This window comes from Sorex fumeus, unplaced genomic scaffold, assembly GCF_029834395.1.
Source record: "Sorex fumeus unplaced genomic scaffold, SorFum_2.1 ptg000128l, whole genome shotgun sequence".
Classification (NCBI taxonomy): Eukaryota; Metazoa; Chordata; class Mammalia; order Eulipotyphla; family Soricidae; genus Sorex; species Sorex fumeus.
This window is the reverse complement of record NW_026606185.1, coordinates 45,003,336-45,030,629: the sequence shown is the minus strand read 5'-3', so window position 1 is coordinate 45,030,629 and position 27,294 is coordinate 45,003,336. Positions and strand designations below refer to the sequence as shown.

General features: G+C 40.8%; 1 pseudogene; it reads right to left on the bottom strand.

Moving 5' to 3' along the window:
- Window positions 1–408: 408 nt before the first annotated feature.
- LOC130045230 (CCR4-NOT transcription complex subunit 6-like) lies at window positions 409–26,297 on the bottom strand (annotated as a pseudogene).
- Between the last annotated feature and the right edge of the window lie 997 nt (window positions 26,298–27,294).

Below are 27,294 nucleotides of genomic sequence, written 5' to 3'. Positions count from 1 at the left end.
TTTAAAACACTAAGACAAAAACAAAACAAAACTCTCTCCCCTTAATTTCAGCTTTTGATGGGTTTTCCAATGTAGAAAGAAGAGCACTTCCTGAAAGGAACAGTAACAGCCTCCTGCGGGAGAGGTGAGTACTGGGATAACCACCCCCTGCCTGGGAGATGAGTGCTGCGATAACCACCCCCTGCTCAGGAGGCGGGTGCCAGGAGGAGGCTCCTGACCGGGAGGTGGAGGCCGCTCACCGGTGGCAGAAAAGGCAGCACCAGCTCGAGCTGGGCAAACAGGGTGAAGTGTTCAGAGGGGATGAGCAGGTGCCAGCAGCCAGAAATGTTGTTCTCTACAAGCCAATGGTGGTCCAAGGGGCCCAGAACGCCCAGGGTCTTCAGCTGAGGCTTCGAGTGGAAGATGTAGTCAATGATACCCAGAGTCAGGCAAAGAGTTGAGGTTGGCACACAACACCAACAGGATGATCCTAAGCTCCCCCAGCACACGGGGCTGCAAGATCCGGGAAGCTCTGTCAATGATGTTCTTCACTTTTGATAGGAACATCATCATCTGGATCGGCTTCATGTCCAAGTACTCCAGGTCCCAGTGCATGTATGCATTCGCCACTAGGAGTAGCTGGTTTTCCGCTCTGAGATGGGGCTTCCCCAGTGCTGTCCCCATCAACAACTTCTGAAGCTCCAGCAGGACCCTGACACCAATGTTATCCTTAGTCATGACTCGATTCAGCATTGCCTCTGAGCCCTCAGAGTTGACCATGGCCAGCTGATTGAATTCAATAGTGTGTTTCTGAACCAGAGTGAATTTCTCGGTCTTGAAGAATATTGCACACGCCATCCACATGCTTACGTTCTTGTTCCGACGTGGTCCTTGCTCTTGATTTTGAGCTGAAGAACCCGTTATACTCCCGCTCCTTCAGTTCCACCAGAAAAAAAAAAAAACTGTACCACTGCTCAGTTTCCACCTCCTGCAGGCTGATATGTCGACATTGCAGTTCACGAGCTCCTGGAAGATGACCTTCTTCGGGTAGTCCCATGGACAGTAGCCTACTGCTGCTGGGTAGCATATTTGTCACAGAGCTCATTGGAGCACATGATGGAGAGCATAGCAGGGGGCCTCCTTCGGTCAGGCTCCTGCAGCATGATCCATGATGGGGGGGGTGGGCGGGGGGCGGGGGGGGCAACTGCTCAGTGGACACTGCAAGTTATCCAGCAAATAGTTCAGTACCCTTCTCGTTCCATCCAGTTCCACATAGACGTTCATGTCTTGGGTTAGGGGATTTCCTTTTAGGCCTAATGTCTGCAACTTAATCAGTTTTCCCAGCTCAAAAGGCTGAACTCATAACAGATTGTTATTTAAATGGAGTTCCCTGAGTGAGACTATGTTCCCGAGTTCTGCTGGCAAACTCTGGATTTTATTTGAGAACAGGTCCAGATAGGCCAGATTGTGCAGCTTGCAAATGTCCGATGGGATGCGGGACAGAATATTGGTAATCCTTATCCATCTTCAAATACCACAAGTATATTTTTTAAAAGTTGCTTTTTAGATTTTAAAAATTCCATCTAAAAGTAATTTATAGAATATTAAAAATATTTTAAGCAGGTTGGAAATCAGTATTCTGTTCAACTGACATTTCAACAGGTATTCCTTTAATATTTTGCACTTTCAATGAACATATTCCCACATTTATCATTTGCTTAAGTGTTTGTTGGCAACAGTTAAGTGTCGTTCTATAGGGCATTTTTCTTCTTGCCCTTGGCTTGAATAGTGGCTCATTTACTTGACATCAAAATCAGCAATACAACTTTAATGATCATGTCAGGCTTTTCCTTTAACTGGTATACACATTTTAGAAAATATTTGATGGTCATCCCAACCAAAGAAGAGGGTACTACAAATAAGAGATCACTGGATAAAAACTACCCAGCATCAGGATGCTCACCAAAATGAACTATTATCATTTGCACTCAAAAATTTAGCAGAATTATACTTTTTTAAATACAAGAAATCACATTAGAAATAAAAACTTAATTAAAATAAAAATTAGTGTTTTAGGATTCAAAATAAAAAGTACACAGGATGGAAAGCTTAGGAATAATCTTTAAAACCTAAAAATTACTAAATTTTCCAGAACCCACTCATCGCAATTCTCATGGCCCATCTTCACAGGCTTGGGATGAGCCCTATGTCAATATGTGAGTGATCTCTTATGCAGGGGCTTTATAGACCCAAGGTGAAATACAACAATTTTCACTTTCCTCCTTTTTGGATAATTTCTAGTGGATTATTCACAACAAGTAATAAATAATAAATAAATAAATTATTTAGTATCTTTCTTTGGGGCAGCCTCATGTGGTGGTGGGAAAATTCGAAATAACGATGGTTGGAAGGGGTAATGGTGGTGGGATTGGTGTTGAAATATTGAATGTAAAAAAAAATTATTGTGAACAACTTTATAAAAATAAAATTTTTTAAAAGTACTAAAATTGAGGACATCAAAATAAGGCATACGAAAAGACATTTCAAGGGCACTATAGATTCCATGTGTCTATCTCAGCATCTCAAAATCTTAGCACCTTATCTGGAAAAGTGAGATGAGTGCTCCTTTTATAGGGTGAAGAATTAAATTAGATGCAGTGTTTAATGCTGTGTTTAGCATCAGCGACCAATTGCCCAGATTTTTCCAAGATTGAGAGATTTCTAAGGATCTAAGACTTTCATCAAAACTGAAATAACTTAGAAAATTGGGAGTTGGTCATTACAAAGTAGGAAGGTAAAAGTCTCAAAAAGCCTTAGTATGAATACCATGTATAGTACAAAAAAAAAAAAAAGAAAGCATATGGGGCTGGAGTGATAGCACAGTGGGTAGGGAGTTTGCTTTGCACACGGCCGACCTGGGTTCGATTCCCAGCATCCCATATGGTCCCCTGAGCACCACCAGGAGTAACTCCTGAGTGCAGAGTCAGGAGTAACCCCTGTGCATCGCCGGGTGTGACCCAAAAAACAAAAAACAACAACAAAAAAAGAAAGCGTAAGGAAAAGGAAGGGAGAGAGTGCTTGTTTTGGGGATCTCTTTCAGTTTTTTGTTTTTGCTGTTTTCAAATCCAGCTAATCTTACGCATGTTGATTTCATGGAGCAACAAATTTCTCTTCATATTTGAATTAGGGTTTCTGTGATATATAACCCCCAAATATTAGGTTATTACATTGGCCTTTAAAAATGTCTTACAAATACTATCCTTTATAATTGTAGTAATGCTTAAATGTACAAATATTTCTTCTATTTTTAGGGGCTGAAGCGATAATGCAGCAGGTAGGGATTTTGTCTTGCATGCAGCTGACCTGGGTTCGATCTCCAGCATCCCATATGGTCCTTCAAGCAATCCAAGAGTAATTTCTGAGTGCAGAGCCAGGAGTAACCCCTGACCATTGCCAGGTGTGATCCAATAAAACCAAAATGTGTGTGTGTGTGTGTGTGTAGATACAGATACATAGATAGGTTTCTTCTATTTTTATACATAATTAGGGTTAGGGAACAAAAGAAACTGTATTGGGGTCAGATAGCTCAATGAGCTAAGCAGATGCAAAGCATGTTTCGCATATAGGAGGCATGGGTTTGATCTCCATGACATGGTTTCTCCTAAGCATAGGCAGGAGTGGCCCCTGAGCACTGCTAGGTGTGGCCCCAAAAATAAATGTTCAAAAAATATAGAGCTATATATCACCTGGCTAGTTTGTTTATTCGTTTGTTTGCTTTTTGGCTTTTTGGGTCACACCTGGTGATGCTCGGGGGTTTCTCCTGGCTCTACACTCAGGAATCACTCCTGGTGGTGCTTGGTGGACTATATGGGATGCTGGGAATCGATGTTGGGTCAGCCCTGTGCAAGGCAAATGCCCCACCCACTGTGCTATCGCTCTAGACCCCACCTGGCTAGTTTGAATGCTAATGTTACTTCTACTTGTGCAGATACAAAGGCCAAGGACTCCTGGGAGCGGAAAGTGTACAGTGTTTACAATAATAAATCATTACAATAATGCTCATGGTTTTCCTTTCACAACTTTCATCAATACAATTCCTCAGTATCACCTACTGTTCTGATTTTAGATGAATGATTTAGAAGTATGCTGGTAAATGTCCAGCAGTGAAATAGAAAAGCTATTTTTCCTAAAATTACAAATATATATAAAAATTCTATGCAGATTCAAAACCTGGAGTTTTTTCTTATTACTGAAAATAAAAGCTGTTAAAAATTTTAAGCAAGATAATAACCCAAAATATTACTTGCTTGATTAGGTTCCATTTCAGAGTCTACTGGATATTAATTTACAGTTCTTTCCATGTATTTATAAATTGAAGTAGACTATTTTCCAAAACAATTTATAATTCATGAGAAAATTTGTTTTAATCATAGACACAATCACTCACTTTCATTATATTTATTTTTATATGTCATACAGTTGATTCCATATTACCAGAAAGTTGGGGAAAGCAAGTCATATTTATTATTCAATTTTTTTCAAAAATAATGCATTTAAACAGAAGTAATGCACAGATAAAGCTTTTCTCTAGGAAAAACTAATATAGTTTTAAAAAGTTAATGTTCTAAAAGTCTTAGGTCTACCTAGATTTCTATCCTGAGGCCCACCAAAAGGAGTAGGACCTACATGGAACATGTAGGCTAATAACAAAATACCTACAAAGAAACAATGATTTTTTCAAGCTCAGCTTGGAATTAATTTCATTCACTTTTCAAGAGCCAAAGTTAGTCATTCAAAATAGGCAATGGAATGGGAAATTAATAATTCATTCCACGAGGAAGGAGAAAACAGTTTGCAACAATAACATACTCTGAAATATTTTGTTATTCTAATTAATCCTCTTTGTTGCTAACTAGCATTATCTTTGTTATGGCAAATTGTGATCCAGTGCTCTCTTTTGCGCACATATCAATATCTTAGCTAGATTTAGGCTCTCTCCACTGATGACACAGTCTGTCTACTATTTTTCCTGACATTTCTAAGCTTATCAGTCTAATGGATATTAATGGCTTAGAAGACTACATGCAGAGGGACTGGAGTAATACTACAAAGGGTAGGGTGCTGGCTCTGCATGTGGTCAACAGGGATTTGATCCCAAGCATTCCAAATGGTCTCTGAGCACAGAGCCAAGAGTTAGGTCTGAGGAAAGTTAGGTGTGATCTAAAAACAAAACAAAACCACTACCCTTATAAGTCAATATGTTTTTGCCTAGATAGGGTCTTTGATTTATCCTCACACATATTTAAACAAATAATTATGAAATAGGTAGGACAGGCATTGTACGTAAAATGAATTCTCTTAAAAGTCTAACTAGTTGACAGAAATGTTGACTTTTATATTTTAATTATTTTAAGTGAAACTATTAAAATAGCACATATAAAAAGATCAAAAATAGTCAATAATTAAATTTCAAGTGAATCGCACAGATGGCAGTTGGTATTGGGTATAAAAATAGGAGAATTTTTTTTTAATTCAAATAACCATTCAGTTAACAGAACCAATGGCATAAAAAGGTGTCTCCTCTTCTTCTAACACCAAAGTAAAATGATTTCAGATTTGAATCTGCCATTTTTGTTTCACTTCTCACCTGACAAGGGGGTTATGGCACAAGATAGAACAAAAAAACAGGTTAAAAAAAAGGGTTAGGTTGAGCCTCAATAGAACTTCAGTTAAGAAATTTAGAAAAATAAATCACTGTTTCTGGTGAGAGAAACCAAGTAATGAAAAATTAGCACTTTAGGAAGTATCAATGAAGACACAGTACCCTTTTCTATGTGTTGAAAAGTCATTAAATTATTTTATATTTCAGGATTAGGTATTTGACACTATACCATTCTGAGATGGGGTCCAAAGAAGCATAGCTTCTATGAAATTACTAAACATATCTATATTCAACACTGCTAAGCCACATAGACCTGAGAATAATCTTGAGTGCACAATTATGAAACTTTGCTTGCTTAGTGCTTAAAACTCAGTAGGTGTAATGAGATCATTTTCAGGGAATGGGAAGCTTTTAAAGAAGAGGGTAAGGGAAAATTCTAGGAAATATTGAAAGGAGAATTACTTGAATCAGCAGATTTTCCAATGTCTTTGAAATGATATGAGGTTAGCAATATACTCTCGCTAAAATTAATACAATCAACTCCATAAACCATACATCATGTATATTTAATATGCCAGACAATATCCTAAGCACTTTTCTTAGATTATCATTTCTTTTCCATACCATATTTAGTTAGTAGACATTTAATGTTTTATCAAGCTAATGAGTAAATTGTGAGATGACCAACCCAATAAGTAATTAACTACAAAACTACAACATCACACTATATTATTTTCTTACAATTCTCTTACAATTCTCTTACAGTTTAACCCATCTCTGTTTGGGTGGGTTTTTTTTTTTTGGTTGGTTTGGGAGCCACTCCCATCTGTACTCATGGCTTACTCCTGGCTTTATGCCCAGGGTTCACTCCTGGTTAGCCTGGCACCATAAGTAAGATGCTGGGAATCAAACCCACTCAGCCTCATGCAAGGCAAGCAACCTACATGCTGTCGTATCTTCTCTGACTCCATTTAACCCACATTTAACCTATTTATAATGTACATTCATTCTCTATCCACAGTTATAAGCTGGCAGAGCTGCATAAGACATACAGAAACCTTCTAGGTTTTTCAAGTTTAGATGCCCACTCCTCTCTTTGTATCTCAACAAATATCATCCTTAAATTCCCTTAGGAAGGCATTTCAGGGTTGGTTTCCTTTGTATCTCACTTAACAAAATTGAAAGTATTAATATTGAGGGCCAACTATTACAGACTTCCAACTTTTATAATACTAACCACGTGTGTCTTACAGAAATTTTTACTTGGAGTATATATCATTTAAGGTAGACCCCCCCTATAAACCATAGACAAATAAGGAATTAGAACCACAAGTTAAATGATCCTATGTTCCAAGAAAATGAAGTAAGGTGCCACTTGTTGTTCCATCTAGGTTAGTGTCAGTTGATATGATTGTTTTCCAAGGTACTACCTATAGTGTATGTTCCCAAAATATCCCCCCCTTTGCACTTAATCTAAGACATGTAGCATATGTGAATTATTTGTCTTCATCACAGTCCTCCACATAATATCCAGAATGAAATTTGGAAGATTCGATAGGGCGCCAACAGGAAACCAACTTTGTGATTTACATGGTGTTGGGGGAGGCAGCAAACTTCCTTAGCTGCTCATTCTGTTTTGATCTGCCCAACAATTTATAATGGGGGCATAAAAACAATTACTACTTGAGTAGAGAGGAAAATAGCAATTTTAAATGATTAGAAAAGGAATCATTTTTTTAAATAATTACTATCATTTTTTTTCTTTGAGAGGGAGAGAGAGATAAATATATTCTGAATCAATAGAAGCCTTGGCCCCCAGTTTCTAAAGCCTTATTTATCTGGGAGTTGTTTATCTCCCTGAGTCCTCCCTCAGGGGAAAGAATAATAATTATTGCTTAATTATAGCAGAAGTGAATTTTCCCTACCACCTCTCAAGTAAGATGACTCATGTTTCTTTATTTACAGATAAATGGATTTTGGAGAAAAATATTTTTTTAAAAGCCAAAGTGAAAAGGGCTGAAGGCTTCTATCTCGGGCATTAGCAAGTAAATACAGGGGTAACTGAGATGCTGTCACTTGAATTTAAGTCTCACCAGGGGGTGACAGTCAAAGCTATAATAAAGGAACCTATCCTGCTTCCCATGACTGCATGGGCAAGGAACTCTCCCTCCAGGAAAAAAAAAAAAAAACTTGTCCAAGACCCTTTAATAGTTATTTTACTACAAGGTTTTAACTAGCCTTAAAGGATTAAAAGTCCCATCAAGGAGGATGTGAGTCTACCTCTATTGTTCTGGTTGATGATTTCATTTGTTTGCTCACCTACAAACCTAAAACAGAGCCCCTTAAACACTATGTTTTCTCAATCTCTAACCCCAGTGGGTTTCCCTGCCCTAGTTGATATTCAACTCCCTGTGCTCCTTCACCTCTTCTCATTAGGATATCTTAAGTTTCAGGCAGCCCTCTCTAGCTCTAAATCTCTAGAGTCAGTGAGAGCCAAGCTTGGTGATGTCACCTTTATTTCCAGAAAATGGGACAAAGACTAAAAATAAACACCACAGAAAGCATCACATTGAATGTACTGCAACTGATCTGCAGTAAATAATGGGACTTAGCAATTTTTTTAATTGAATGAGATACCGAGTTACAAAGCTGTTCATGGTCCAGGTTTCAGTCATACAGTATTCCAAAACACATCCCTCCAACCAGTGTAGATTTCCCACAGAAACTGAGAGATTACCATGTTTGTTCCTTTACCTGTTTTCAGCATGCAGTTATTTTCCAGCACGATCATTTTCAACTGTCTCTGTTATAGTGGTCTCTTCTCTACCCCAACTGCCTCTTCCCCAGCACTTAAAGCAGACTTTCAACCATGGACGAATCCTCTGTAATGTGGCCTAGTTTGATACTATAATTTCTTTTTGGGGACTAAATGTAGACTCTGATGAAGATTATTTTCACTTGTTTGGCTGATAAGCTTTCAGGATGGCAGGTAAGAGAACCATGCAAATACCAGCTAAATGACTATGTTTGGACCAGAAACAATGGAACTGAATCTGAAGTTGACTTTATATAACCTTCCCTTTTGTGATCCATTACAGATGCAAGCAGTGACTTTCCTTTGTGGAGGTAAGAAAATCTTTTTTTTTTTCTTTTTTGGCATTTTGGGTCATACCCAGTGATGCTCAGGGGTTACTCCAAGCTTAGCATTCAAGAGTGACTCCTGGCAGTGCCCAGAGGACCATATGGGATGCTGGAGATCAAACCCAGGTTGGCTGCATGCAAGACAAACACCCTTTTCACTGTGCTATCACTCTAGCCCCAAGAACATTTTTTATGAAGAAAAGGCATAAGTGGTGATATCACAGTTCTAAGATGGAGGAATGTTTAGATTAGTAGAACCAGCATACCGATAAACATAGTAGCTAGTGTTCTACCCAATTTACACAATGGGTAAATACTATGTGCCTCAGAACACTTATGAGTTTTTCTTTCACTTATGAGTTTTATGACTAATATGAATTGTTTTATAATAAGTGCTAGGAATTGTAGTTACATATCACATCAATATCATAGAATAAGTCAAATAGCAAGCACCTGTGAGAGGGTAATTGGAAAGGGAAGATGATACAGATTGTGAGTCTGAAAAAAAAAATCCCTTTATATTCATTGTATTAAGGACCTAGTCTAAAGACATACCTGCATCTCAGAGTCAATCCAACCAAACACATGTCTTCCCCAATGCATGCCACACATTTTTAGCCAGTCCTTATCTAATCATCAAAGTCCTTGGTAGGTGGGAAAAATTATTTACCATACAGATGCTGTGGTTCCTAATCATAACAACTTTTCTGAATAGAGAAATGCTCTCATTTTCTCCCTTGACCTATTTTAGCATATTCTACCCCCTTTAATATTTTCCTTCCTTTGCATTCTCCCTCTTGCATATTATGCAAATGAGCTGCTGAGCTGGAGAAAATAAACAGCATTTGTCTTCCTGCCACCCTCTCTGAAAGATGCTGAAGAACCTGAAAGCATTCATTGATCACGCTTCCCACTGCTGCATAAGGCACCCAGCTTTGAGAAAAAGTCAAGGGATGCAGGAAGATGCAGGAAAGAAGCCAAGTTGTCAATCCCAGTCCACTATCACTTTCAGACTTCTCACTTTTGAATCCCGCTCAGTTCTAAATGGGACACAGTCTCAAAACATTCATGAGACTGCCTCACCCTTGTCTAGCTCTGCCCCTTGCACAACTTGATAAACACTCACAGGCAGCAGGCTGGGGCAGCGCTGTCATTCTTCTGAATGAAGCTCAGGTTTATCATATGGCTTTTCCTTATCCAGTTAGTAAGTGGCAGGACTGAAACTGGCACCAGATTTTGTGACTCTGAAATTGGTGCTCTTTTATCATGATCCTGTTTTTTTTTCTTCCTGTCATTAAGTGCCTTACTTCTTGCCACTTTAGACCTGGAAGAATAGAGCAGTTGAGTAATCCAATTAACCCATGTGAAGGTGATGGAATAAGCTTGTGATTTCCAAAAGGGCTACCAAAGACAAGGAGTCCTCTAGGAGTGAGTGACTTTACTTGCTGTGTCTTTACCTGTATTGCTTGTGGCCTAATTATGTATTAAGTATGAGACTATTACCCAAGGATAGTAGAAAGAAGGGCCAGGAAGACTGACCTAGGGTTGAAAGCTTGACACAAGTCAGGAGAGAGGGCAGTTAGGATAGAGAAGGGACCATTAGGACAGCTAGAAATAATCTCTCTGGACAAGAACTGAGCACTGAAGGAGATAAAGGGGTATACATGTCAATCTTTCATTACCTGTATTGCAAACTATAATACCCAAAAGGAAAGAAAGAGAAAGAAGAGAGAGAGAGAGAGAGAGAGAGAGAGAGAGAGAGAGAGAGAGAGAGAGAAAGTGCTTGCCATAGAGACAGACAGGGGGAGGGAGAGGGGGGGTGGAAGGGACATTGGTGGAGGGAAATTTACACTGGTGAAAGGACAGTCTTAGAACACTGTATTACCCAAACCTAATCAACAACAACTTTGTAACAAAGTACCTCATATCTCATGGTGATTTAATTTGTTTTAAATGCAAAAAAAATAAATGTTTTGTGTGGCATGATAACTGTATTAGCTCAGAGGTTTTAGCAGTGCAAACTCCTGAGTTATGCCCATTCATACTTAATCAGAGTATAGCATTGTAGCACTGTCTTCCTATTGTTCATCAAGTTGCTCGAGCGGGCCCAGTAACGTCTCCATTGTGAGGCTTGTTGTTACTATATAGGTGATTCCAATGTATAAAATCTTGACTAAGCAACTCCTGAAAACTTTCATTCTACTGGTCCTACCATCTCAGGTAAAGTTACTGGCCCGAGTGTTGGAGGAAAGTGGTCCTTGGAACATTCAAGTAACTTTCTCTGAGGTTGTAGTTAGAACCATATACCATGGGACACTGCTCCACCCCAACCCAATCCTATACCCTCCCATCCAGCAAGTCACAAAGAGAGGTATCTGAGCTTTGTCATTCCAAATGATGTTTCTGATATCCACATCAAAGTCACTGAAAGAGTTTTAATTTTGTGATTTTTAAATCTCTGCACTTGAGTTATTTCAATCTCACATATTTGCCCCATTCTAGGAATGTAAGCCTTTTCCTAAGAGTAAACTGATATTTCAAAAAATAATTTTGTGCATTACCTAGTTATTGCAAAGTAAATCACTAGTGAGTCCTACTGGTTCTTTCCTAGTATTATCGACAATACTCTTCTTGTCTCTTCATTTTTTCCTCAATCCCTTTTCTACTGCCTCTTCCTTATTAATGGAACTGCACACCATATCTTCAGGTCACTGGTCCAATTTTCAACTTCATCCATTCTGCTGCTGAGACTTCCTACTGTATTCTTTAACTCCTATATTTCTATCGAAATAAGCTCTTTCATTTTTCCTAACAGTTTCTCTTCAAGTTTATTGAATCTCAGTCCGAAAGTTAGTTCAGATCATGAAATAGCGTTAGGTTTACTGAAGTGAACTCTTCCTCAGGCAGATTAAAAAAGGTCTGTAGTGAGGGTCTGCATGAACTTCTGTCATCTGGTGTGGGCACAGATTTCCTTTTTTTCTTTTCATTTTTCTGGCATGTTTTCTCAGAGGTGGTACACTAACCACTCACCGCTCTTGGGCTTCCTTCTCTCATCAGTGGAATGGTTTGCTCAACTCTCCTGGACTCCTGCATCTGGATGGGCATAAGGACAGAGATCTGAGGCTTCACTGTGACTGGATGGGAGGCCAGAGATCACCTCCAGGGCTGCTACTTCTGTCTTTGACATTTGTTGTTACATCTACTATAATGGGTTTCACAACTATGAATTGGCACCAGCACATAAACTGGAAGTTTAAAAGCCACTCACTCTAGAGCATAGTAATTCCTAGGTGACAATTTGCAAGCCATGTCACATCAAATTTCAACAGATTTGGGGCCACTCCTTATGATGTAAGACCCACTACCTTTATTTCTGAAGTTGTCAGAGAGCGGAGGAATCAAACCCAGCTCGGCCAGGCGGCTGCGTGCAAGGCAAATGCCTTACCACTGTGCTATGGCTCCAGCCCTTAAATTGCGAGCTCTTATGTAATATGTATAATATGTGTAAGAGCTCATAAGGACAACATTGGTTTGTTGTTTCTCCCTGGTTGCAGGGAGTTTAGGTTTATCAGGTTACACCTATCAAGTGCTCCTGAGGTACTCTCAATTTCTGTGTTTATCTTTAACCTCTTCTCTGTGCTCTGCTTCCCCAACAGGTTAATCACTTATTTCCTCTAAGCAGTACCTGTGACTTGTAAAGTCAAATTCCTTAGAAATCTCTGATTTTGTATTGGTAAGTGAAATATTGCTTTTCTCCTTCCCTTATGTCCTTTTACATAGTTTACTTCAGAGCAATATCCTTTATGTATAGACAGAAAGACAATTAACGCTATGCTTTTGTAACTTGGGAGTTAACTGACTCCAAATAATATTCAATCCTGGGCATCTGTTTTCTCAACTCAATCCTCAGTTGCCCTTAGTTCCTAGCACCCCAAAAGCAGGGTCCTGACAAGGGACTGGATGGGCCCAGGGCAAGTTGTGAGCTATCAAAACGGGCCAGGCCAAGAGCCATAACACTTAACTATAAGTTAAGAGCATGGTCATGGGCAAGTCCTGTCATGAGCCAAAGAGTAACAACTGGATCAAGACCCTTCTAGGGTTAGGAAAAACTAATATGACCTGATCACTGCAGCCTGGAATCTATAGCTAGATGTCCCCAGGAGAGCCACCCTACAAGCGTATGTAGGTCTTACTGTGTTCATACAAAACAACTAATACGAAGAAGTAGAACTGAGATGAATGTTTAAATGGTTGTTGGACTAGGGAAAGGAGAAACACACCCAAGGTGGTATTTCACCCTTGAGCAGATCTCCTGGTTGCAGGAGACCTTTGTCTTCCCTTGGCTTTCATATGTTGATTGTGTTACTTTAACAGGGTATAGTTGCTACTTGCATGCTTGGAGATTGGTCACCAAGGCTGCAAGACAGCATGGGGGAATAGGAGGAATGAGGGGCAGCGTGAGCCAGGGATGGAGTGCTTAGTGAAACTGGAACAGGCACTTGGGGAGAATGGAATAAACTGCAACTGATTGCCAACCAGTTTAGCGGCCCTGTTCCCTCCTTCATGCCTTTGTTGGCAGTGGCTGCAAGTGGGGGTGGGGGAAGGGGCTCATGGCCACTGAACACCCATGGCCGGTGATAGAGACCAAAGCACCCCAACGCTGCTGCTCACATATTTTATGATTATAAATATTATGTAACCTTTTAGATATGAAATACAGTAGCTCTTTACAAAGAGAAGCACTCTCTAGATATTGAATAAATTGTCACTAATATTTTTGTTTACTGTTTAGTTTGAAGCAAGAGCACGGTGGTAGGGTGTTTGCCTTGCACGCAGCTGGCCAACCTGTGTTTGATTCCTCCGCCCCTCTTGGAGAGCACAGCAAGCTACTGAGAGTATCTCGCCTGCATGGAAAGCCTGGCAAGCTACCTGTGACATATTTAATATGCCAAACACAGTAACAACAATTCTTACAATGGAGACCTTACTGGGCCCGCTTGAGCAAATCAATGAACAATGGGAGGACAGTGCTACAGTGCTACTGTTGAGTTTGGGAGAAAGCTTGAAGGATTTCTGTTCTGAGTCCTCAGATTCTCTTCTGATAACTTTTTCAGCCAATTGAAAGGGCAGCATGTTAGAATTGCTGTCTTTTTGATATTACTCTAAGAAAAGGTAAACACAATGTCAATTGCCCTCAGGGAGGCAAAAATTAAAATAGCCTATTTAAGGAGCAAAAGAACATTGTGAAATTGCTAGGAATTGACCACAGGAAAGGGTCCTAACTTGAATTGTCCTTTTTAACATATATCAGTGACACAAAGGATGTCCGGAAGTCGGACTCTTCTACTAGACAAAAATAACCAACTGAATACATAAAAATAGCAGTCAACCTGCCAATGTTATTGCTGTTTTGTTGGCTTGCCAGCATGTCATTTTTCTTGAAGTTTCTGCCTTATTATTATATGTGTTTTAACTAATTCTGTGCTCATCATAAGTCTCTTCCCTCCATCCATACTTTTTAGAAAGAATATCAGAATTTTAGATATAAAATTTGTTATGTTTATTTAATTTTAGTCTGCTCACTCATAGTGACTTCACTGTAGGTTTAACCTATCTCTGAAATATCTATGAACAGGCACTATGATATTTTGCTGTTGTATCAAACAGTGTGTTATTTTCTATTATAATCTGCTTGAGCTAAGTATTTTAAAACATAAAAGGAGGATCCTATTAGCCTAAACATAATATCTTCCCAGTTCCCCCCAGACTTGGAACCTCCAAAATACCAATGTCTTTCCCTTTCCTTTCCTATTTTTGAGAATCCCACATCCCATATGTAGCCAAATCCTGATAATATTTTGACATTACTTTGACATCTCTCTGTCCGTATCTTCCAACTGTCACCTCTTATGTTGGCTGAGTTCCCTGTGGAAAAGGATTAAGTTAATATTTGCTTTAAGGAAGTTAAAGAATGGTCTCAGGAATCATATCAATAAGGGTAACAATATACGACAGAAAGAGCAACTGAACCACAATGTGCTTGAGAGTTGGTCAGCTGCACAGGGAAATGTAAAGTTGGGATGGTCCAATAAATATAGCCTGAACTGAGAAAATATGTCTTCCTACTGGTCACTGACTGGCCATTAATTACAGACTGACCAAGAAAGTAGAAAGCATAGACTTAGATAGAAGGCATTTTACAGGGGAAAAAAATCTTTTAGTTCTCAAAAGTAACCATTCACAAACTAGAATAATGGTCATAAAGAGAAATCTGAAAAGCCCACCACAGCATGTATTGATTTTGAACATTTTCAAGTATTTCATGGTAGAAAATGTTCCACAGTGATCTACCACTTTTCAAAGAGATAAAAGAGAACCAGTTTTAAATTTTGGGTTTCAGTGATTTCCCAAAAATATTTTTGGGAAATAAAAATTATTTTCCTGCCTCTATAGATACTGGTTATGAAAAAAAGAAAGAAAGAAAGAAAGAAAGAAAGAAAGAAAGAAAGGTGAAAGAAAGAAAAAAGAAAGGAAGGAAGGAAGGAAGGAAGGAAGGAAGGAAGATGAAAGAAAGAAAGAAAGAAAGAAAGAAAGAAAGAAAGAAAGAAGAAAAGAAAGAAAGAAAAAGAGAGGAGAGAGAGAAGGGAAGGAAGGAAGGAAGGAAGGAAGGAAGGAAGGAAGGAAGGAAGGGAGGGAGGGAGGGAGGGAGGGAGGGAGGGAGGGAGGGAGGGAGGGAGGGAGGGAGGGAGGGAGCAAAAAAAGACAAGGAAAAAAGACAAAAGAGTTCACAGAGTAGAACTTTTACCTTAGGAATCTTTAAAAGAAAAACAGACATATTTTCTGAGAGCATTCTAGTGGTCAAATGTCACCAAAACAATTTCTGAGCCAAACTGCCCTCATTAGTTTTGAGGTCTTGATTACAAATTTATAAGAGTCCTGCCCCAGACAGCCAGAGAGCACCTTGGAAACAGTCATCCCATTGGCCCTCAGCATTTCCCGCTGGGAACATTTGAAACCTTGCCCATCAACCAAAATAAACAGCTCCTCTCATGAATAGACCCAATGAAGGTCCTATAAATCATAGCTGTCAAAAATGTCAGTAGCATTGCTGAAGACAGAAATCAATCCAAAATTCATTAGTTTGCCTGACAAGAGCTTAATCTCATATTGTTTAATACCAGGGCACCTCAGGTGGAATAGGAAGCAGCAAGAGATCATCTTGGTTTCCTGTGACAGAAATGCTCGATGTTTATGGCTTAATCTGCCCTTCAAACCATTCCCATTCTGTGGGTAGAAACCCTTGCCCCCTGCTAAGGGTCAAGTTGCCTGTGGCATGAGGCAGAAATTACTGGACTGTTGACACCATCTTTCACAGATATTAGTGTGATGGCTGGGTAGTTTGAAGGCAGGTCAGGTGAAAAAAAGACACAGAAGTGAGAGCATAAAGTGAAGTGTTTCTGTACACCTACAGTGAGCTAAGGCTTAAACTCAACTTAGCTGACATCAAAAATACTCCTGACAACCCAAACCATCCCCCCTTCACAGAAACCCTAATGCGACAGTTTTATTTTGGAGGGGAGGGTTCTGTTTGATGCTGTGCATGTGCACTTCAATCAGATTTCAATTGTATTCAAATGTCATATGCGTCACATTAATATCTCCAGGATGAGAAATGTTGCAGGGAAAAGGTAAAGAGAGGGGGCCTAGAGATGGATTGTGGTATCAAGTTATAACCTCCAGTGCTCAGGAAAAGGTCAAGCTCCATTTTTCAGATCACAGAGGAGCATCACAAACTGATAAAAATTATTCCGGCCATGTTGGCCTCCAAGTATTCTTTCATCTTTACCTTCATATTGTGTCATTCGTCCTTTGCATTGACCCACCTGGTACAACTTGACTTCTTCACTATGTGTCCAACACTGGGACAACAACTCCTTGGGGGAATTTTCTGTTAACATCTTAAATTTTTTCCAGAGTTTATATTGTTTGTACTTCACAAAACTCAGTATCTTGTTACCGTAACTGCCTTTTCCCATAAAACCTCCTGAAAATAAAAAAAAAAAAAAACATTTCTGAACCAAGTATTCCTTTTTTACTAAGGGGGCTGAAAGTTCTGTTCACCAACTGAAGTATTAGCATATTTACTCCATAAAGTAATCAGTGAAAAACACTGACATTTCACTCTGCTTAGTTTTCTGTGAAGTTATGCAACTTTAACATTTTCTAAGGGATGGTATTAGTCAGTATTGCATAAAATAGAAAACTGTATACCTCACTTCACTGAAAAATGCTGTAGTGACAATGCCTCTTTTGCAGACCACAACCCAAAATGAGAGAGAACAAAAGGGAATGCCCTGACACAGAGGCAGGGTGGGGTGGGGGTAGGGACACTGGGATCCATGTTGGTGGAAAATGGGTACTGGTGGAGGGATGGATATTTGATCATTGTATAATCGAAACCCAAGCACAAAAATTTGTAAGTCTACGACTGTACCTCATGCTGTTTCACTAATAAAAATTTAAAAAACAAATGCTGCAGTGAAGCAGTAATGACCTCAAGATCTAATGAATGTCCTCTCCCATCACATAATATACTGCAAAGAATTCCATCACTTAATCACTTAATCACTTAACTTCCCGTTAGTCGTCGATTTGCTCGAGCAGGCGCCAGTAACGTCTCCATTTGTCCCTGTCGCGTGCTAGTGTAGCCCAATGGCATCTGTTCGCTCCGGGAATATGAAGAGCCTCAAACCGATCGTTCATGATCTTGACGAAGAAGACTGATCATCTGGTAGGTGGGCGGCCACGCGGTCTTTTGACATCCCGTGGAATCCAATCAGTAACAGCTCTAGTCCAACGGTCTTCTTTAAATCTCATTACGTGACCAGCCCATCTGATTTTCGACACCTTGGCAAATGAGACAGCGTCCCTGATCCTTGATCGTCGACGGATGTCAGAACTCCTGATTCGTTCTCTCATTTGAGTGAAACGTGATATTCCAAGCATGGCTCTTTCTATTCTTCTTTGGGAGACCTGAATGGCGTTCTCATCTTGTTTGCGTAGGGCCCAGGTCTGAGGCATATGTTAATGCAGGAAGAACAGTGGAATCAAAGAGATGTGCCCGGAGCCGGAGGTTCTTCGTCCTCTTAGCTATTTCTTAGACGTTCTTGAAGGCGTTCCAAGCCGTTCTCTTCCTCCTGCGCAGCTCGGGTGCCAGGTCATTTGTCATGTTGACCTCTCGACCTAGGTACACATAGCTGTTGTATTCGGAGATGGTCATTCCATTGAGAGCGAATGGGGCGTCAGGAACGAGGCTGTTTCTCATAAACATTGTCTTCGTAAGATTCAGCTGTAGTCCTACCTTTCCACACTCACGGTCAAAGTCAGCCAGCATTTGTGCCGCTTGGCTGATGTTTGGTGTTATTAAAACAATGTCATCAGCAAAGTGGAGGTGGTGTAGTTGCCGACCATCTATCTTCACTCCCATTCCTTCCCATTCCAGTCGTCGCATGATGTTCTCGAGGGTGGCACTGAAGAGTTTCGGTGAAATGGTATCACCCTGCCGCACCCCTCTCTTGACATCAACGATCACTTCTTTGTAGAATGGTGAGATCCTGGTAGTGAATCCGCAATAGAGCTCACGGAGGATCCTGATGTATTGGGCTTGAATGCCCTGATTGGCTAGGGCTTCAATGACCGCTTCCGTATCAACAGAATCAAAGGCCTTCTTTAAATCAATGAACGTTAAGCAGAGCGGCATCTTGAACTCCCGAGAAACCTCAATGAGCTTGGTTATCGTGTGGATATGGTCGATGGTGCTGAATCCTTTGCGGAACCCGGCTTGCTCGCATGGTTGTCCTTCATCTAGTGTTCTGCCAATCCTATTCAGGATGACTCGAGTGAACAACTTGTAGATGACAGACAATAGGCAGATCGGGCGATAGTTGCCAATGTCATGGATGTCTCCCTTCTTGAACAGTAGTATGGTCCTGCTGGTTTTCCAGTAACTACAACTGGTCTCATTCACCTGAAAGAATTCCATAAAAATTTTTTTCATAACCATGCCACCAGACTCCATGCAGGCTGTTTCATTCTGGGTGCCCTGGAGTGGTCTGGGTGAGATACCTCTCTGCCCCAAGAGATCCAGTCTCAGCAGTCAAAAACCTCCAGAACTCAACAGCTGCCATGCTCACAGCCGCTTTCCACATGCTCCGGCCAAACCTCACCCATGAGTGAATCCCCAGAAAACTCAGATATGTGGTACTTTGTGACTGAAAATTCTTGGTTCAATAGAACCAGGAATGGAGATCTTCTGCCCATATCCCCAGCAGTCACACCCATAAGCCACCCATAGCTGGCACCAAATAATCTCATCACTGGACACTATTCAGATCACATGTCTTTCTCTCCCAGAAGGGAGCATAACATGATGCTCACCATAACCATGCACTGGATCCCTCATCACTCGGGCTGCCCTGGAGGGGCATGGGGGAGAGCTCTCCCCATCCCCATGCAGAACTCAACTGCCGCTATGCTCACAGCCACTCTCCACATACTCGGGCCGAGCCTCAACCATGAGTGAACCCATTAATGCGGCCACGTGACACTTCCTACCACAAACCACCTATACTCCAAGAGTACTGCACCACATTTGATGGGGTTCAAAGTAGGAGCCAATCAATCTTAGAAGGAAATATTGTGTGTATGCATATAAGCACACAAGGTTCAACCTTTAACATGTGATCTCTTATAGAAGAGCTTAATTGTCCCTTAGTCAAATACAAAAAACTTCACACTCTTTCCTCTAAAGATACTTTTTGTAACATTTTCAGCAGTTTTTATAAACAATACAAAATATTATTTTGGTTTTGACTTGGGGTAGGGGTTGTGGTTCAGGATGGAAACATCCAAAATGTGGTGGGAAGGTGTAATGGTGGTGGGATTGGTGTTTGAGTATAAAATGTTATCAAATATTGTGAACTACTGTCATGATCACGATCATCCTGTTGTTCCTTGATTGCCTCGACCAGGCACCAGTAACGTCTCCTTTGCCCTAGCTCTGAGATTTTAAAGAGTGCCATATTCAAGGCTCTTTCAGTGTTAGGAGAATGAAACCCATCATTGTTACTGGTATTTGGCATATTGGATACAGCACCGGGAGTTTGCCAGACTCGGCTGTGTGGGCAGGTTACATTCAGCAGGCTGCCAGGTTGTACAAAGTAAAGTAAAGTAAAGGCCCTCCCGTTGATCATCGATTTGCTCGAGCGGGGCCAGTAATGTCTCCATTGGAGACTTTGTTGTTACTGTGTTTGGCATATCGAATACGTCACGGGGAGCTTGCCAGGCTCTGCCGTGTGGGCGAGATACTCTCGGTAGCTTGCCAGGCTCTCCGAGAGGGGTGGAGGAATTGAACTCGGGTCGGCCATATTGGCTGCGTGCAAGGCAAATGCCCTACCACTGTGAGATAATAAGATGTCGCTTCCAAGAGCTGGGTTTTATAGTCTCTGGGTCTTGGCCATTGATGGGATTACACAGCGCCGGGGGGAGTGGGGGCGTCAGTTGGTGAGTGTGACCAGTGCCTATTAGGAAGATGGAGGATCTGGGTGGAGGATGCTCAGCCCCAATCTGAGCAGGCTTGGAGATCTCAGCCCCAGGACCCGCATGCCTTTGTTCCTCTGTCGGTACCTTCATGTGTGTGGAGAGTGGTCTCAGCATAGTTGTGGCTGTTTCTGGAGGTCTTCGGCTATCAGGGCTCTGCTTGGGGCAGGGAGGGAAACTCAACCCGCCCCCCTCCAAGGGTTGCTGGTGAGGACAGCCAGGCATGGGGGCAGGAGACTCTGTGCTGTTCTCTTCTGGGAGCTGGGTTTTATAGTCTCTGGGTCTTGACCATTGATGGAAATTACACAGTGCCGGGGGCAGTTAGTGGGTGTAACACCTGCCTACTGGAAGATGGAGGATCTGGGTGGAGGATGCTTAGCCCCGATTCGAGCAGGCTTGGAGATCTCAGCCCTGGGAGGGACCCGCATGTCTTTGTTCCTCTGCCGGTAGCTTCATGCATGTGGAGAGTGAGCTACTATATAAAATTAAAAAATTAAATGATGTTTCCTGCCACATTGGAGTGATAGCACAGTGGGTAGGGCATTTGCCTTGCACATGGCCAACCCAGGTTCACTTCCTCCGCCCCTCTGGGAGAGCCCGGCAAGCTACCAAGAATATCTCACCCACATAGCAAAGCCTGGCAAGCTATGCCTGACGTATTATATATGCCAAACACAGTAACAAGTCTCACAATGGAGATGTTACTGGGCCCGCTCCAGCAAATCAATGAGTAACAGTAGGACAGTGCTACAGTGCTTGCTGCCAATTGAGAAAAAATGTGAGGTTCTTAAGTGTCACATGAATTCTTCAAATTAATAGAAGATACATAATGGAAAGTGACAGGCTTATCTTCATGAATTGGAATTACAAATTCATTTTCTTCCATATCTTCAAATAACTTTAATTTGACTACTCTGAGACAGCTTCCAGTACTATGTAAAGCTTTTTAAAATTAACAGTTTATAAAAAAGATTTAAGTCATCTAAAATTTAGTTACCTTTTTACTTTGGTTCAACGGGTTATGGATGTTATTTAAGAGCATAGCCAAAATTTCAAGAAGGTGGGGCTGGAGCAAAAGTACAGTGGGCAGGGCATTTGCCTTGCACACAGCCGACCTGGGTTCGGGACACGGCATCCCATACAGTCCCCTGAGCACTGCCAGGAGTGATTCCTGAGTGCAGAGCCAGGACTAACCCCTGAGCATCATTGGGTGTGACCCAAAAAGCCAAAAAAAAAAAATAATTCAAGAAGGTTTACACACAGATCTATAAACTATATCTACTACATAGAACTGTTCACAAAACTGAATTATATTAAAATTAGAGGATTCATTAAAAAAATCAGAGAACTTTTGTCAGTTTCACTGCTAGTGACCAACTACTAAGTGCTTCATGATGCTAACCATGAATTTTGAATTTTGAGTGGTTAAATTGAGGTTCCAAGAAAACAATTGACACACATTTCTCAGGAGCAAGTTTTCCTTCCAGTTAGGGCCTGTTTGAGCAGAGTTTCCACAACCTTTAAGGAAGTAATGATGGGAGTCTATTTGCTTTTTCACCTTTAACTTCCCTTTGTTGTTAATGTTGCAATGCCTGGCAGGTATCACATATGCCAGGCACATTTATTGGAAAATATACATTGGGCTGTGGTGCTTGTACACTAGGCCAAGTGCTCATTGAGGTTGATGCTCACTTTGCTACGGTGCTAGCACACTTACTCACTGGGGAAACACACTTTAGCTGTGGTACTCACATTCATTTCAGTTTTCGTACTGACTGGGCTCTGCTGCGGTGCATACATATATACTGAAAAAGCAGTCAAATTTATTCACCAGGGTGTTTATGCATCTTCTTTACTTTTAATGCTTCATGGACTTGCAGCCCTAGCTGCAGTATTCAAATACACCTCACTGTGATGTGGCCAGAAATCACTTTTGGTCCCAAGGATCACAGATAAAATTGTCAGGTGCACACTTAGTACATGAGAAAGTACTTGGAATTAAATTCTAGGCCAAGCATTAAGTAATAACAAGTGATGCTTTATCTACTTTTAATATTCAACATCGATCATAATAACTCTGAGCAAAGTGAGTATGGAAGAAACATAATTCAATAAACTTGGTATATTATGTACCTACCACTAACATCTTTTCAGTCATGAAAATATGATTTTTTTTTGCTTTAGAATCAGGAACAATACAAGAATGCCAAATATCTCATCTTACTCAACATAGTGCTGGAAGTTCTAGACAGAGAAATTAAAGAGAACTACCAAATGATTTAGTAATTCCAATGTTGTGCATTTACCTGGAGAAAATGAAAACATTTGAAAAAAATAGTATGTGCCCCCATGTTCAGTGCAGAATTCTAAGAGCTGAGATATAAAACCAACCTAAGTCATTTACATGCTAGATTATTCAACCTTAGAAGGAGGAGATTTTAACATTTGCACTAACTTTTATCAACCTTGAGGACATTATGCTTTCACTGTCACTGTCCTCCCACTGTTAATCAATTTGCTCGAGCAGGCACCAGTATCATTTCCATTGTGACACTTGTTGCTGTGTTTGGCATATCAAATACATCACAGGTAGCTTGCCAGGCTTTGCCGTGCAGGAGAGATACCCTTAGTAGCTTGCCAGGCTTTCTGAGAGGGGCATAAGAATCGAACCTGGGTTGGCAAGGTCGGCCACATGTAAGGCAAATGCCCTACCTGCTTGCTATCGCTCCAGCCAAAGGACGATATGCTAAAGGTAAAGGTAAAGGTAAAGGCCCTCCCGTTGATCGTTGATTTACTCGAGCGGGCCCAGTAACGTCTCCATTGGAGATTTGTTGTTACTGTGTCTGGCATATCAAATACTCTCGGTAGCTTGCCGGGCTCTCCGAGAGGGGCGGAGGAATCGAACTCGGGTCGGCCATGTTGGCCGCTTGTAAGGCGAACGCCCTACCCGCTGATATGCTAAGTAAAATAAAATACTTATATGTGAAATATAAAACAAAATCAAGTTCACTGATACAGCAATCTGACTAATGACTGACAGTAGTGCAGGGAGATGAGGAATGGGTGAAAGGCAAAGGACACAAATGTCCAGATCTATGGACAGTATATAAATGTACAGTTAAGAATTTGGCACTGTAAACCACAATGCCCAAAAGGAGAGGGGCGGAGGAAGAGGGAAGGAAAGAGGGAAGGAGGGAGGGAGGGAGGGAGGGAGGGAGGGAGGGAGGGAGGGAGGGAGGGAGGGAGATAAAGGAAGGGAGGGAGAGAAGAAGAAAAGTACCTGCCATAGAAACAGGCAAGGGGTAGGGGGTGGAGGGTGATGGGAGGAAAATGGGGACACTGGTGCTGGGAAATGTACACTTGTGGAAGGATGGGTGTTGGAATACTGTATGACTGAAATCCACTCATAAACAGTTTTGTAATGGTCTATCTCACATTGATTCAATAAAATAGGGTCTGGAGTGATTGCACAGTAGGTAGGGCATTTGCCTTGCATGTAGCTGAGCTGGGTTCAATTCCCAGAATCCCATATGGTTCCCTGAGCACCACCAGGAATAATTCCTGAATGCACGACCAGGAATAACCCCTGTGCATCACTGGGTGTGACCCGAAAAGCAAAATTAAATAAATATAAAACATATAAAAAAGAAAACCTTTATAAGCAACTATGTTGGACTATATACCCAGTAAGATACTTCTTGGTAATTAGTTTCCATGATTACTACAACAGTACTACAAGGTATACTATCTTTACCAATAGAGGCAAAGGCCAGCAAGCTGAGTGGTTTAACCCAAGGTCTATGTTGGTCCAGACTAGAAATATTAACCACTGCACTTGTTTACAAAAAAAAAATAAGAATTAAAGCATCTTTTGTGTTTCTTAGTAGAAAAAAAAAGAATGCTGCACTTTATCTTTGAAAGATGCAAAGAGGGTAGGTTTAATACCAGAAATAAACCATCACTATGTATTGTGACTTGTATTACCTATATTTTAGGTGAGGGTCAGCGCAATGTATTTATAAATATAATTTTACTATACACCTGAAACTAATGTTATCTGCCAATTTTACCTCAAGAAGGAAAGGAATTGTACAAGGTACTGAGTTTCTGTTTCCTTGTTGCCAAATAGAAATTATTCTCAATTTCCAGAGTTTGCCCCACTCTTCCTTTGTATGTGGGCTTACTCCTCTGTGTTCAAAGTCAGCAGTGTCAGGTGAGTCTCCAAATCTTTGACTTTGATTCTTCCTTCCTTACAAGGTTTTATTCCTTTTGTCCTCTGGTAGGAGAATACTCCTTTTTTTTTTTAAAAGAATCATGAAACTGAGTAGTCCCACTGTTGTGCCTGAAATCAGGATAAGGAAAGAGACCACTCTCCTGATGCAAAAGCAAGGAATTTTATTGCTAGTTCGAGCTAGTGTCCAAGTCCCCTAAAGATTTCACCCCCTTCAATCTTTGTAGTGAGAACGGTCAAAGTTCTGGAGCTTCTTCCTGCAGACACAGGGGCGCTGACCCTGCCTACACAAGGGGTAAAATCTCAAGCTACCTTCCTTCCTCCTTAGTGACTGTTCGATCATTTCAATAATATCTCACTGCATTAGTCCAAGGGTCAGCAATTTTCAACTTCCCTTTGGAAACCTTGCTCCAATGCCCACTCTTCCTCTTCTGTAGAGTTTTTTTCTGGTTTAGAGGAAATAGTCTCTAAATGGTGTATTAATCCCATGATGACACAAGAATTAAGAGCTGTTAAAAAAAAACTCTGTTCTCTACAAATGATTATATGTATTCATAGAAAGAATCAGAACACTCACAGATTACCATGAAACAATAAGGATTTCATACTTGTGGATAAACCATTACTCTTTAGGTCAAGACTAGGTTGATACCTGGTAACAAAGCTTACATTAAATAAAGTACTGTGTAGACTAATTAGCAATAGTTTGGAAAAGAAAATGGACTAGTTATTTTCCACTTGACTGGAATCACCACAGGTACTGGGGCAGCTCAGGGCCTTGTGCCTCACCCACACAATTCTCCATTCTCAGAAACCACTAAAGCCAAATAGGCTGCTTTTAGTTACTTGAATAATCATATCAATGCTCCCCCCACCCCTCCCCACACAGTTTTTTTTTTTAGTAAAAAGAAAGCTGGTCTGGAGCTCCAACAGGAAAGCCCGATATCTTTAACTTTTATCAAGGCACAATTCTGTGGTTTTTGTAGCTCCTGAAATTTAGGTTACCAACAATCTCAGAAATAAAATAAAACACTGGTAGGGTAAAATAGAATTGTAATTAATTTAACCTCTTATATCTCTAGAAACTCACATTTTAACCCATTACTCTTTAAATTTGTTTTCATGTACCACAATATTTTCAACTCACATTCTAATAATTGAGTGTAAATACAAATATATACATTAACATACCAGCATAAGAAAAACTCCTAAACCATCTATTTTTTAATGAAATGTAGGAAAATGTTCTTTGGCTTAATTTTAAAAGTTCTTAATTATTTCAAATCATATGATATTTACACCAGATACTTTAACAATTTCACAATGCAAACACGCTTTCAGATACAGAAAGAGGCCATTGGTAGTCACCAAACTTTTAAGTAGCATGATAAGAAAATACTTGAACTGTCAATGTTTATGAAAACATGACAAAACTTTGTTCTGATGGTTTCTATACCTCCATTATTAAACAAAATAGTCTGATTTTATCTTTGAATGGTTTCACAAAGCTCTTGTTTTAAACAGGCAGAGGGGTCTCTCAACCAGTTCCTGTCAGATCAGGATGTAAAGGATCTGGTTCCGGTGTTCTTCAGGTTCCTGGAAAGAAAAAACTAACCTTTTAGAATGGTCCCCAGATCTAAAGTACCTTCCGCTGGTCAGACAACGTTGAGGGCTGGCCATTGCCATGTCCAGAGGGTGAGGAACTTCCCTCCCCTCATTTCAACCCTGAGGTTATGAGTCCTGCTCTCGGGCCTCCTTAAAATGATGGGTCAGAATACTCAGAGGAGTTTTCTTAGCCTGGCCCATTCTGACAAGGTGGTGTATCAGCAGGCCAAATACAAAAAGGCACACACAGGACAAAACAAATGCGGAAACAAAGATAAGAACAAACTGGACAACCAGATCTCCACGGAGAACACAGAACCCCTCCATTCCCCGCTTCGCGTTGGGAGTCCCCTCCACCAAACAGTTCTCACCACAAAGGGGAACTCAGAGGAGAGAGGGGGACATCTCCCTCACCACTCTCTGACCAGCAACCCTCCAGCACATCCTCCTAGGTCACTTGCCAGCCACAGGTTACCCCTACACAATTATCAGATGCCTTGTGGACTTTCCAGAAGCAAGATTCCACACAGAGAGTCTTGTTCCTTATCCCGGGCAAGCCTCCAACATGTTGTGCTGAGAATCAGGTTAAGGCAAGAGACCACTCTGGTGATGCAGAAGCAAGGAATTTTGTTACTTGCTGGAGCTAGAGTCCGTTTCCCCACCCACACAGAAGCCTCAGAACAAGGCCCCCTACTCTAGTTTCAGAGGGCATTATATAGCATATGGTTACATAAGCTACTCATTCTTTGAGGTTAACAAAAGATTGGCACTAGCATTGCTAAAATGGAACATGGTGATTGGTTGAGACCACTTGATGGACCCTGGAACTTTCTGGTTGGCTAGTTTAGCATTGTTTCATTTTGGGGAAATAGAAACTGATTCAGTTCCAGGAACTGAACCTGAGACCTAGCTGACTTTTCTAATCTTTGCCCTGTCTGTCATAGCGCTGCTATTGCTTTCTGTGTGGCTCATCTCTTCATCACTCACATATAATCAAGTTTAATCTCTGAAATTTAGAGTCAGATAATTCACATCTTAATTCTATTCCTAATGTCCTTTCCAAACAACAACTAAATTA